At 37.0% G+C, this 14546-nt stretch overlaps 1 protein-coding gene across 2 annotated transcripts in view; it reads right to left on the bottom strand.

Moving 5' to 3' along the window:
* IMMP2L (inner mitochondrial membrane peptidase subunit 2) overlaps positions 1-14546 on the bottom strand; it is a 935747-nt gene that overhangs the window by 410284 nt on the left and 510917 nt on the right. The window lies entirely within an intron of this gene.

The following is a 14546-nucleotide window of genomic DNA, read 5'->3' as shown; positions in this document are numbered from 1 at the left end:
ATAAAGGTTTCAACCTTTTGGAAGGACTAGATCCTTAGGGAAAGTTTACTGAAGGACTGGGAATCAAGGAACCACTGCAATATGCCATTGGGAGCACAGTGGACATAGTGGTCTGTCCCCCACCTAGAAACCTAAGGGACATAACTCATCTCTCCCTGGTCAAAGGTTTGAGTGTTGAGTTTTCCTTGGACCAGGTATGAGGAAGATTGATTAGGTGGAGGTGGGGGGGATCCCCAAAACCTAAGATTTATTTTCATTCCAACCATGCTAGTAAAGTAAAATGACTGTGTTCCAACAGTTCCATTTCTATGAATAAAGTACATAATAAGCATTCAATAAGCACTTGTTGGATAATCCTGAATTGCTCATTCACAGAAACCTTTTTCTAATTCCCCCAAAGCTTTTACTATGGAAATTTATGCTGCTGGGGGCAATAAAAAACCTTACCTATTTTGAAGCTAAATTCACCATATTTCAAGTAGTTACTGTCATCTCTCCTTTCTAAAACTTTGGGGGAAATTAAATTAACCTCTGTGAGCTCAGTTCCCTCATCTGTAAAACAGGGATAATAAAACCTAATTGAAGGCGAGTTGTGTCAAGCAAAGAAAACAACCAATGTGAGGCATCCTCATAAAACGTTAGCCCACCCTCTCTTACCTCCTTGCTATTGATACATTCATTCTTTAGGTGTGTTAATATTATATAATCTGGATTAAAGGGAAAATCTATGTTTTCTGCATTTTGCCTGGCAGATTGCCAGTGTTTTTTAAGTGATTTTGCCAGATGTGTGTGGATTTAAGTAGTTTAAGTCTACTTTGAGTTTATAGATGACTCAATGTTGGGCATAATTACTGCTTAACTGCTGATGCAAGCCTAGAAAATACACCCTTTTGGGTTCAACCACATTTTTGTCTACTATGTACCATATCCTTTCAAAAGTTTTTTTTCCCCTCTCATAAAAACATGCATCTGTGGTATCCATGGGATATGTCTAACAGATCTAAGAAGTAGGTTAGGTGAGTTGAAAAGCACAGGATATACTCAATCTGTTTTAGTCATCAGGCCTCTTGTCTGAAAAACCTCAGTGAAAGCAGAGTGAGCTGATGGCAGGAAAGGAAATTAACAAGTGAGAAAGCTGACTTAAGAGTTATGGGGAAACAATGGATAAAAGAAAACTATTCAGCATTCTACAAAGGCAGGCCATGGGGTAGTGTTTTTTTGTTTTTGTTTTTGTTGTTGTTTTTAAATGGTCTAAGTGCTTTTATGCATCTCCTCTACTCCCAAAACAAAGGCAAAGAACAGCTAGCATGTCACTGCTTATTTCTATTTTGTCAGCATTTTTACTAAAAGATGCTTTGGTTTTTCTCCTATGTCGCTAAGTTATTTTGTTTCTGAGACCACTGAATATTTCCCCTGAGGAGCCTGAGAAAGCCTCCAGGAACTTTCCTGACTAAGTGCTTCCAGTGAATGGAACACAGGACAAAGAAACCTGAGATCGGTCTTGGATCTGTACATTCTGACAAGTCACATCTATTTTCATTATCATCAGGAAACATTTCTAAAGTGTTTTAGAAAGGCTTAAATACAATTTTTGCTACAAATATAAGGCTACTGAGGTCAATATAAAAATTCTCAGAGATTCACAAGAACTCAAGCTTTCATACTTTAAAATCTCCTAGGAAAAAATATTTGAGATAGGTCTACGTTTTGAGATATAAGTTGGCTATGATAAAAAAAGTGGATTCATTCTAATTGTGACTAATCACATAAGGCACCATAAAAAAATCTTCAAAGCAGTTATATATTGAAACACCTTTTTTTAAAACCATAGTTTGTACCATTTTAAGAAGAATCATGATTGATTATACCACAAGCGGCCTCTTTTTCAGAACAGGTAACAAAGAGTATTGGTAACTATCAATAGCCTCCGTAGAAAGGAGAAAGTTTTTATGGTCTGGTTCCCCCTTCTAAACAGGTGCTTCTCCAGCTCTGGGGTCTAAATAAATAACCAGCTTCTAAGTTTGGTCATTACCCTGCTTTTTCCCTCTCCTCCTACTGGGTTTCTGTTTTCTCCCACCAAAATTCAGCATCATAGAAGCTTAGCTCTGTATCAGAGAACAGACAATAAAATGTAGTCAAGAAAGAATCCCAAGAAATACAGCTTGCAGAGAAAATTCCATTCAGTGCCAGTACACCAAATGATCTTCTGATAAATAAGTGTATCACTGTTGAATCAATTCCACAAGACTTAGCAAGAGGGAACTATATCAGACTACAGAATATTAAAACCTTTAATTGCTAAACAAGTCAATAATTTTGTATTTAGTGTTTTAATTCAAATTAATCAAGGTCTTTATGGTAGTGAGGTAAGGTAATCCAGGAAAAAAACAAACCTTTTTAAAGAGAAGTTAGATTTATGTGAATTGTTACTAAGAGAGGAATCAGTGAAGTGGTAATTTGTACTAAAAAGAAAAGAAAAAAATGGGTCACTAGGGAAAGAAGCAAATCAGTGCACTAAAATCTTGAAAACCATCATCGTCTTGGTGAAAACACATCTTTAAGACTGCACTTAAAAAGAATTCTATTTGATGTATTTTAATATATAGGCATTTAGAAATTTGACTATACATAGATACCTCAGTTTTAAAAAAAATCTATGCCCTGGAGACAAGATTTTTTAATCACTCTGTTGTTCTGACTTTTTAAATGTCCTTTTCTCTCTTTCAGCTGTTTTTTTTTTAACCATAAGAGCTTCCCTATCTTGAAGATATTTAAAAATACTTCATTTTGAAGAAACTATCAAAGGGACATCAGTTGGCACGCATGCTTGGCATCAGGGCACACCAAATGGCCCAATTAAACCATTTGCAGTTTTTGCAATATGCAATTTAAATGTACCCAAGAAATGTCAAATGGTTTCTCATGCAGAATTATCTTTACCAATGAGCTATGCCTCAGGAACTGAGCACATAAATCCCTGCAGATGTTTGCCTCAGACACACACTGGGGGATGTTAGTTACCACACAAGAGAAGAGACTTTTCAAGCTGTACAGGATGGCAAGAAATGTCTTCTTCAGGAGAAGCAGTGTGGCTAGGGGAAATGGCCAACACCTGTCTCTATTATAAAGCGTATTCCCTGCATCAGGCCCTAAAAAACAACAGCAGGAAGAAAGCCTCTGTACATTTTCCTTTCTCTACCAATTCTTCAAAAGACTTCTCAATGTGATAAATTTGAAGGAGAACATTGTAAAGGATAAAAGAGAATGATTAGTAAAATTACAGTCTCAATGTACAGGTTCTCTATTTGAACAAAGAAAATGGCAATAAATTAACAGAAAACAAAAGAGTTGGGCTGGCTCAAAAGGGGCCACCGAGAATAGCAGAAGAGCACTGACTCCACCCTCTCTCCTTTCTCCAGTCTAGGGGTTGGCCTATCTCCGAATGTGGTTCTAAGCCAGGAAGCCCCTAGCTCAGAAGGCAGGAGCTCTAATTAATACCTCACTGCCCTTACTTCCTCTTTGGAAGCTTCTTTCCATTGCTAAGATACCTGTCAGAAACCCTACATAACTTGTTCCCAAGCTGTGCCTGGATCTATGCTCTCAGCTGTACTATCTGCCTTTCTGCTGGGGGCTGGCCCCAGTTCTGTCCAGACCCCTGCCTGCCTCAGTGAAGCTCAACCACTTTATTGGGTCGGATCCTGGGAACACAGTTCTATGCCCCTCTGCCCAAGCTTAATTATTGTCCATGGTTTGGAATGTATAATAACGTCTGATGGAAAATGATCCATTAGGCTTCAAAGGACACAGTGGGCAGAGGAATGAGGGAATTCAGGGGAGGGAGAGGATGACTTGCAAGGCTCTAAGCACCAGCCTAACCCGCAGATACTGGTATTTAAACATGCCTTCTTATAACCTTGGGATATGATGGATAAATTCTAGGGGCTTATACATACTAATATCAGACATTTATTAGATTGATTTTTGTGTGGGAGTAACATGCTTAGGCTGGTGCTTTGGGAATTGGCACGTTTAAGAACTCCTGAAACAACTGTTTTTTAATATTTATACGATTTATATTTTATCAATTATTAATCTAATTGATCAATAGCTGTTTTTTTCATTCATCTCTAATTTTATGTTTAAAGATGCATTTCAGAGTGAGCTGTTTATTTTAAAAAGTAATGTATCTTTAGAGCCTATTAAGATGGCAGAGTAGAAAGACATGTGCTCACTCCCTCTTGCAAGAGCACCAGAATCACAACGAACTGCTGAACAATCATCGACAGGAAGATACTGGAACTCACCAAAAAAGAGACCCCACATCCAAAGACAAAGGAGAGGCCACAATGAGACGGTAGGAGGGGTGCAATCAAAATAAAATCAAATCCCATATCCACTGAGTGGGTGACTCACAAACTAGAGATCAATTATACTACAGAAATCCACCCACTGGAGTGAAGGTTCTGTGCCCCATGTCAGGCTTCCCAACCTAGGGGTCCTGCAATGGGAGGAGGAATTCACAGAGAATCAGACTTTGAAGGCTAGCAGGATTTGAATGCAGGACTTCAACAGGACTGGCGGAAACAGAGACTCTACGCTTGGAGGGCACACACAAAAGTGTGTGTGAATCAAGACCCAGGGGGAAGGAGCAGAGACCCCATTGGAGACTGAACCAGACCTACATGCTAGTGTTGGAGGGTATCCTGCAGAGGTGGGAGGTGGCTGTGGTTCACTGCAGGGACAAGGACACTGGCAGCAGAAGTTCTGGGAAGTATTCCTTGGCGAGAGCCCTCCCAGAGTCTGTCATTAGCCCCAACAAAGAGCCCAGGTAGGCTCCAGTGTTGGGTTGCCTCAGGCCAAACAACCAACAGGGAGGGAACCTAGCCCCACCCATCAACAGTCAAGTGGATTAAAGTTTTACTGAGCTCTGTCCACCAGAGCAACAGTCAGCTCTAACCACCACCAGTCCCTCCCATCAAGCCTCTTAGATAGCCTAATCCACCAGAGGGCAGACAGCAGAAGCAAGAAGAACTACAATCCTGCAGCCTGTGGAACACAAACCACATTCACAGAATGATAGACAAGATGAAAAGGCAGAGGGCTATATATCAGATGAAGGAACAAGATAAAACCCAGAAAAACAACTAAATGAAGTGGAGATAGGCAACCTTCCAGAAAAAGAATTCAGAATAATGATAGTAAAGATGATGCAGGACCTTGGAAACAGAATGGAGGCAAAGACTGAGAAGATGGAAGAAATGTTTAACAAAGACCTAGTAGAATTAAAGAACAAACAAACAGAGATGAACAATACAATAACTGAAATGAAAATTACACTAGAAGGAATTAATAGCAGAATAACTGAGGCAGGACAACGGATAAGTGACCTGGAAGACAGAATGGTGGAATTCACTGCTGCGGAACAGGCTAAAGAAAAAAGAATTAAAAGAAATGAAGACAGCCTAAGAGACGTCTGGGACAAAATTAAATGCAACAACATTCGCATTACAGGGGTCCCACAAGGAGAAGAAAGAGAGAAAGGACCAGAGAAAATATTTGAAGAGATTATAGCCAAAAACTTCCCCCAAATGGAAAGGAAATAGCCACCCAAGTCCAGGAAGCACAGCGAGTCCCATACAGGATATACCCATGGAGGAACACGCTGAGACACATAGGAATCAAATTGGCAAAAATTAAAGACAAAGAAAAATTATTAAAAGCAGCAAGGGAAAATGGCAAATAACCTACAAGGGAACTCCCATGAGGTTAACAGCTGATTTCTCAGCAGAAACTCTACAAGCCAGAAGGGAGTGGCACGATATATTAAAGTGATGAAAGGGAAGAACCTACAACAAAGATTACTCTACCCAGCAAGGATCTCATTCAGACTCAATGGAGAAATCAAAAGCTTTACAGACAAGCAAAAGCTAAGAGAATTCAGCACCACCAAACCAGCTCTACAACAAATGCTAAAGGAACTTCTCTAAGTGGGAAACACAAGAGAAGAAAAGAATCTACAAAAGCAAACCCCCCAAAATTAAGAAAATGGTCATAGGAACATACATATCAATAATTACCTTAAATGTGCATGGATTAAGTGTTCCAACCAAGAGACACAGACTTCCTGAATGGATACAAAAACAAGACCCATCTATATGCTGTCTAAAAGAGACCCACTTCAGACCTAGGGACACATTCAGACTGAAAGTGAGGGGATGGAAAAAGATATTCCACACAAATGGAAATCAAAAGAAAGCTGGAGTAGCAATACTCATATCAGATAAAATAGACTTTAAAATAAAGAATATTACAAGAGACAAGGAAGGACACTACATAATGATCAAGGGATCAATCCAAGAAGAAGATATAACAATTGTAACTATATATGCACCCAACATAGGAGGACCTCAATATATAAGGCATCTGCTAACAGCTATAAAACAGGAAATCGACAGTAACAAAATAATAGTTGGGGACTTTAACACCTCACTTCCATCAATGAACAGATTATCCAAAATGAAAATAAATAAGGAAACAGAAGCTTTAAATGATACAATAGAGCAGATAGATTTAATTGATACTTATAGGACATTCCATCTAAAAACATCAGATTACACCTTCTTCTCAAGTGCCCATGGAACATCCTCCAGGATATATCACATCTTGGGTCACAAATCAAGCCTCAGTAAACTTAAGAGAATTGAAATCCTCTCAAGCATCTTTTCTGACCACAACACTATGAGATTAGAAATGAATTACAGGGAAAAAAACCTAAAAAACACAAATACATGGAGGCTAAACAATACGTTACTAAATAACCAAGAGATCACTGAAGAAATCAAAGAGGAAATCAAAAAATACCTAGAGACAACTGAGGAGGAAAACACGACGATCCAAAACCCATGGGATGCAGCAAAAGCAGTTCTAAGAGGGAAGTTTATAGCTATACAAGCCTACCACAAGAAACAAGAAACACCTCAAGTAAATAATCCAACTAAACAATCACCTAAAGGAACTAGAGAAAGAAGAAAAAAACCCCTCAAAGTTAGCAGAGGGAAAGAAATCATAAAGATCAGAGCAGAAATAAATGAAATAGAAACAAAGAAAACAATAGCAAAGATCAATAAAACTAAAAGCTAGTTCTTTGGGAAGATAAACAAAATTTATAAACCATTAGCCAGACTCATCAAGAAAAAGAGGGAGAGGACTCAAATCAATAAAATTAGAAATGAAAAAGGAGAAGCGACAACAGACACCGCAGAAATACAAAGCATGCTACGAGACTACTACAAGCAACTCCTTGCCAATAAAATGGACAATCTGGAAGAAATGGACAAATTCTTAAAAAGGCATAACCTTCCAAGACTGAACCAGGAAGAAAAAGAAAATATAAACAGACCAATCAAAGTAATGAAATTGAAGCTGTGATTAAAAATTTTCCAGCAAACAAAAGTCCAGGACCAGGTGGCTTCACAGGTGAATTCTATCAAACATTTACAGAAGAGTTAACACCCATCCTTCTCAAACTCTTACAAAAAACTGGAGAGGAAGGACCACCCCCAAACTCATTCTATGAGGCCACCATCACCCTGATACCAAAACCAGACAATGATACTACAAGAAAAGAAAATTAGAGGCCAATATCACTCATGAATATAGATGCAAAATTCCTCAACAAAATACTAGTGAACAGGATCTGACAACACATTAAAACGAACATTCACCATGATCAAGTGGGATTTATCCCAGGTATGCAAGTATTCTTCAATATACACAAATTAATCAACGTGATACACCACAGTAACAAACTGAAGAATAAAAACCATATGACCATATCAACAGATGCAGAAAAGCTTTTGACAAAATTCAACACCCATTTATGATAAAAACTGTCCGGAAAGTGGGCATAGAGGGAAACTACCTCAGCATAATAAAGGCCATATACGACAAACCCACAGCAAACATCCCTCTCAATGGTGAAAAACTGAAAGCATTTCCTCTAAAATCACGAACGAGACAAGGATGTCCACTCTCACCACTATTATTCAACATAGTTTTGGAGTCAGAGCCACAGCAATCAGAGAAGAAAAAGAAATAAAAGGAATACAAATTTGAAAAGAATAATTAAAACTGTCACTCTTTGCAGATGACATGATACTGTATATAGAGAATCCTAAAAATGCCACCAGAAAACTACTAGAGCTAATCAATGAATCTGGTAAAGTTGCAGGATACAAAATTAATGCACAGAAACCTCTTGCATTCCTATACACTAATGATGAAAAATCTGAAAGAGAAATTAAGGAAACACTCCCATTTACCACTGCAACAAAAATAATAAAATATTTAGGCATAAACCTACCTAGGGAGACAAAAGACCTGTATGCAGAAAACTGTAAGACACTGATGAAAGAAATTAAATATGATACCAACAGATGGAGAGATATACCATGTTCCTGGATTAGAAGAATCAATATTGTGAAAATGACTATACTACCCAAAGCAATCTACAGATTCAATGCAATCCCTATCAAATTACCAATGGCATTTTTTACGGAACTAGAAGAAATCGTGTTAAAATTTGTATGGAGACACAAAAGACCCTGAATAGCCAAAGCAGTCTTGAGGGGAAAAAACGGAGCTGGAGGAATCAGACTCCCTGACTTCAGACTATACTACAAAGCTACAGTAATCAAGACAATATGGTACTGGCACAAAAACAGAAACACAGATCAATGGAACAAGATAGAAAGCCCAGAGATAAACCCACGCACCTATGGTCAACTAATCTATGACAAAGGAGGCAAATATATACAATGGAGTAAATACAGTCTCTTCAATAAGTGCTGCTGGGAAAACTAGACAGCTACATGTAAAAGAATGAAATTAGAACACTCCCTAACACCATACACAAAAATAAACTCAAAATGGATTCAAGACCTAAATGTAAGACCGGACACTATAAAACTCTTAAAGGAAAACATAGGAAGAACATGCTTTGATACAAATCACAGCAAGATCTTTTTTGATCCACCTCCTTGAGTAATGGAAATAAAACCAAAACTAAACAAGCGGGATCTAATGAAAGTTCAAAGCTTTTGCACAGCAAAGGAAACCATAAACAAGACAAAAGGACAGCACTCAAAATGGGAGAAAACATTTGCAAACGAATCAATGGACAAAGGATTAATCTCCAAAATATATAAACAGCTCATGCACCTCAATATACAAACAACCCAATCCAAAAATGGGCAGAAGAGCTAAATAGACATTTCTCCACAGAAGACATACAGATGGCCAAAAAGCACGTGAAAAGCTGCTCAACGTCACTAATTATTAGAGAAATGCAAATCAAAACTACAATGAGGTATCACTTCACACTAGTTAGAATGGGCCTCATCAGAAAATGTACAAACACCAAAGGCTGGAGAGGGTGTGGAGAAAAGGAAACCCTCTTGCACTGTTGGTGGGAATGTAAATTGATACAGCCACTATCGAGAACAGTATGGAGGTTCCTTAAAAAACTAAAAATAGAATTACCATATGATCCAGTAATCCCACTACTGGGCATATACCCAGAGAAAACCATAATTCAAAAAGACACATGCACCCCAATGTTCACTGCAGCAGTATTTACAATAGTCAGGTCATGGAAGCAACCTAAATGCCCATCGACAGATGAATAGAGAAAGAAGCTGTGGTACATATATACAATGAAATATTACTCAGCCATAAAAAGTAACGAAATTGGGTCATCTGTTGAGACATGGATGGATCTAGAGACTGTCATACAGAGTGAAGTAAGTCTGAAAGAGAAAAACAAATATCGTATATTAACCCATGTATGTGTAACCTAGAAAAATGGTACAGGTGAACCGGTTTGCAGGGCAGAATTTGAGACACAGATGTAGAGAACAAACGTATGGACACCAAGGGGGAAAACCGTGGTGGGATGGGGATGGTGGTGTGCTGAATTGAGCGATTGGGATTGACATGTATACAGTGATGTGTATAAGATTGATGACTAATAAGAACCTGCAGTATAAACAAAGAAACAAACAAAAAAACAACTAATACTAAAACTTTCTTTGGGTTATTTGTATGGAAATATGTTTCAGGCACATGAAAGTTCTAAAAATCTTGTACGTTCCGGTATAATATTATAAGTCATAATTCTAGTTATTACGTTAAAATGTATATCTCAGAAACAACCAAATTTCCTTGTCATTTGCATTATTATGAACTTGCATCAAATCTTTAACCGTGGTCATTTTTAAGTCTTTTGTCATTTACAGACAGTTCTGGGTGTACTCTGATGCTTTTGCAAAAATGTTCCTAAAAAAGGGTTTCATCTTCAAGGAATTCATGGAAAAGACTCTGACAAGTACAGGTTTCTGGTAACTGACTGTACTGCTGAACTGAATGAATGAGCATTTTCAGAACTCTAATGGAAAACTGATGAATTCATAAAAGTGCTAACAAAAGATCAAGATGAAAAAAAAATTAATTACATGGGACTGAGTGAACTGATGAGGATGATTATAATTTTTGTGACTTTCTGTTTGAGTAAAAAAAAAATATCCCACAAGGAGTCAGAGGCAAAAAATATACAAATCAATTTTCACTACAAAGTAAAGGAGCTGTTACAGTGGACGATTACTGGACTGAATGTCAATATTATGACATAGTATGAGTGTGTTTCGTGTTTGGTAATTGCAATCTTTGCTGCTTTTGTTGTGGTCATCCATTTACAATGCTTGGTGTCAGTTTATTTATCTCTTGTAAAAATAAAATACAGTGTGTGTGTGGAAAAAATAAAGAATGAAATTAGAACAGTCTCTAAGACCATAAACAAAAATAAATTCAAAATGGATTAAAGACCTAAATGTAAGGTCAGACACTATAAAACTCTTAGAGGAAAACATAGGAAGCACACTCTTTGACATAAATCACAGCAAGATCTTTTCTGACCCACCTGCTAGAGTAATGGAGATAAAAACAAAAATAAACAAATGGGACCTAGTGAAACTTAAAAGATTTTGCAGAGCAAAGGAAACTATAAACAAGATGAAAAGACAACCCTCAGAATGGGAGAAAATAATTGCAACTGAATCATCGGACAAAGGATTAATCTCCAAAATATATAAACAGCTCATGCAGCTCCATATTTAAAAAACAAACATCCCAATCCAAAAATGGGCAGAAGACCTAAATTGACATTTCTCCAAAGAAGACATACAGATGGCCAAGAGGCAGGTGAAAAACTGCTCAACATCACTAATTATTAGAGGAATACAAGTCAAAACTACAATGAGGTATCACCTCACACCTGTTAGAATGGGCATCATCAGAAAATCTACAAACAATAAATGCTGGAGAGGGTGTGGAGAAAAGGGAACCCTCTTGCACTGTTGGTGGGAATGTGAGTTGATACAGCCACTATGGAGAACAATATGGAGGTTCCTTAAAAAACTAAAAATAGAACTACCATACGACCCAGCAATCCCACTACTGGGCATATACCTAGAGAAAACCATAATTCAAAAAGACACATGCACCCCAATATTCATTGCAGCACTATTTACAATAGCCAGTTCATGGAAGCAACCTAAATGCCCATCGACAGACAAATGGATAAAGAAGAGGTGGTACATATATATAATGGAATATTACTCAGCTATAAAAAGGAACGAAATTTGTTCATTTATAGAGACATGGATGGACCTAGAGACTGTCATACAGAATGAAGTAAATCAGGAAAACAAATATCGTATATTATCATATATATGTGGAATCTAGAAAACTGGTACAGATGAAATGGTTTGCAAGGCAGAAATAGAGACGCAGATGTGGAGAACATATGTATGGACACCAAGGGGGGAAAGCAGGGGAGGGGTGGTGGTGGTGGGATGAATTGGGAGATTGGGAATGACATATATACACTATTATGTATAAAACAGATAAGTAATAAGCTGCTGTATAAAAATAAAATAAAATTCAAAAAAATAAAAATAAATAGAAAGTAATGTGTTTTTGAGTATATTCATACCAATTTAGCATGCATAGCATTTAACAGAATTAATGTTATTAATAAGAGTCTTCTCGTAAAAATAAAGTGAATAACATTAATGCAGGCTTTATCATGTATAGCATACTCAATTATATAAAACACTACAGTAATGTCATTCTGCCAACCACATAAGTCTGGGCCACAGCACTAATGATTTTGCTCAGTGGTATCTTCTTCCTGCCTCTTAGACCTGGAGTCAAGATGAAGCCTGAGCTAAAAAAGTAGAATAAAAGGAAGCTCTTATATTTGTATACTATTTTAACTATTTACTTGGAAAGACATTTGTAGGGTTAAATATCTCTAAATATGTTGATATTATCAACGTTGTTCCAAACAGCTATAAATTTTAGTTATTTAAAATGTTTAATATGAAACTTTTTTATAATCAACAGAACCCCATATCTATCAATACTTAGTAGAGTTTATTGTATTCAGCTGGATTTCACTGCCAGGTGTAAGTACCTTGAATTCTATCATTTTTGCTCACTCACAGATATAATATTTCCAAATTGTAAGTAACATTCTTTTTTGACTTCATAAAGGACATGACATTTTGACTTCCAGGGATAGTAACTAATTTAAGAATGTTCGCTCCTGAATCATATTTCCCTTTCTCTGCATTTTCCTGAGCCCACTTCCTAGATTTGATTCATTGATGTAGTACTTTCACCTAGTACAGACCGATGCCTTCCATGAGGTAGGCATTAGCCATCTGCCTCTTTCATCTCTCCAGAAGGTTGGAGGGACTTATACTGCTTTGAGTCAATCATCCTCAGAGCAGAAAAGGTGATACAAAGTAGACTTCAAAATAATAAACTTTTTCCATTGTAATTCTTATTCATTATAGCTAAACACTAAAACAAGTCTCACTGAAGAAAAATTTAAGAATTTTAAAAATAATATGACAAATAAAAGTGATCTCTTGGTTAATATCCTATAGGCAGTTATTTTAAAGAGGGTTTAATAATATTTACCACTCATAGGAATCTGCATACATATTAAATGTATGCAGATTCCTATGAATAACTGAATAAATGGTAACCTATAAGTCAAGACTTTTCAGTGAAATAATACTTGTCAGTGGCGCCAGTACCTTTAAATCTAATAAATGTATCTTTTGGGATCATAAATCCCTCAGGATAAAACTCTCAACAACTGGATGCTCATTAAGCATTATTTGGTCCTTTCAAGACAGATGAAATGCCACATTTACTCAACAACAGAAAGAAACTAATCACTGTAAAAACTTCCTTCTTTAATATAAAACATGTGTAACTGCAAAACATTCTTATCCATGAGAAATGTCCTCAGTTCTGTACAGCATATGTGTGTATATTATATGTATTCTAAATGAAAGATTATTCAAACTACACATTCTTCAGCAGATTCTCTCACCATCACAATATATAAGCCCAAAGTAACTAACATTTCCATTTCTGCAAAAGGCAGAATTTGGTCAACTAAAAATTATAATGCCTTGAATTTCTGCAAAGGAATGTAACTCCTTTCTTCTACAAAGTCAGATAAAAGTACACACAGGCACCCCAAAGGGAGAGTAAAGCCACATTCTTTCTAACTCAGGCTGTCACTTCAATCAAAGGTAACTTCCAGTTATTATGAGTTTGAATAAAAGACAATAAAAATGTATCTATAAAAATTTATACCGGGACCTCCCTGGTGGTGCAGTGGTTAAGAATCCGCCTGCCAATGCAGGGAACACAGGTTCGAGTCCTGGTCCAGGAAGATCCCACATGCCGCAGAGCAACTAATCCCGTTTGCCACAACTACTGAGCCTGTGCTCTAAAGCCCGCGAGCCACAACTGCTGAGCCTGCATGACACAACTATTGAAGCCCGCAAGCTTGGAGCCCATGCTCCGCAACAAAAGAAGCCACCGCAATGAGAAGGCTGTGCACGCAACGAAGCGTAGCCCCTCTCGCCACAACTAGAGAAAGCCTGTGTGCAGCAAGGAAGACCCAACGCAGCCAAAAATAAATAAATACATAAATTTATTTTTAAAAAAATTTATACCATGACTATATAAAATTATGTGTATCTTAGACTTCTTTCTTTAAAAACTTTTAACCTGTTTTTAAAATTGAAGTATAGTTAAGTTACAATGTTGTGTTAGTTTCAGATGTACAGCAAAGTGATTCAGTTATTATACATATATATTATTTCAGATTCTTTTCCATTATAGGTTATTACGAGATTTTGAATATAGTTCCCTGTGCTATACAGTAGGTCCGTGTTGTTTATCTATTTCATATATAGTATGTATATGTTAATCCCAAACTTCTAATTTATCTCCCCTTGCCACCACTATCCCCTTTCATAACCGTTAAGTTTTTTATCTGTCTGTGAGTCGATTTCTGTTTTGTAAATAAGTTCATTTGTATTATTATTTTTTTAAGATTACACATGTAAGTGATATCATATGATATTTGTCTTTCTCTGTCTGACTTACTTCACTTAATA

Source organism: Delphinapterus leucas, chromosome 9 (genome assembly GCF_059928025.1).
Source record: "Delphinapterus leucas isolate spDelLeu-1000000601 "Yukka" chromosome 9, BTC_Dleu_Yukka2, whole genome shotgun sequence".
NCBI classification, from domain to species: domain Eukaryota; kingdom Metazoa; phylum Chordata; class Mammalia; order Artiodactyla; family Monodontidae; genus Delphinapterus; species Delphinapterus leucas.
This window is presented reverse-complemented; position numbering and strand designations above follow the sequence as displayed.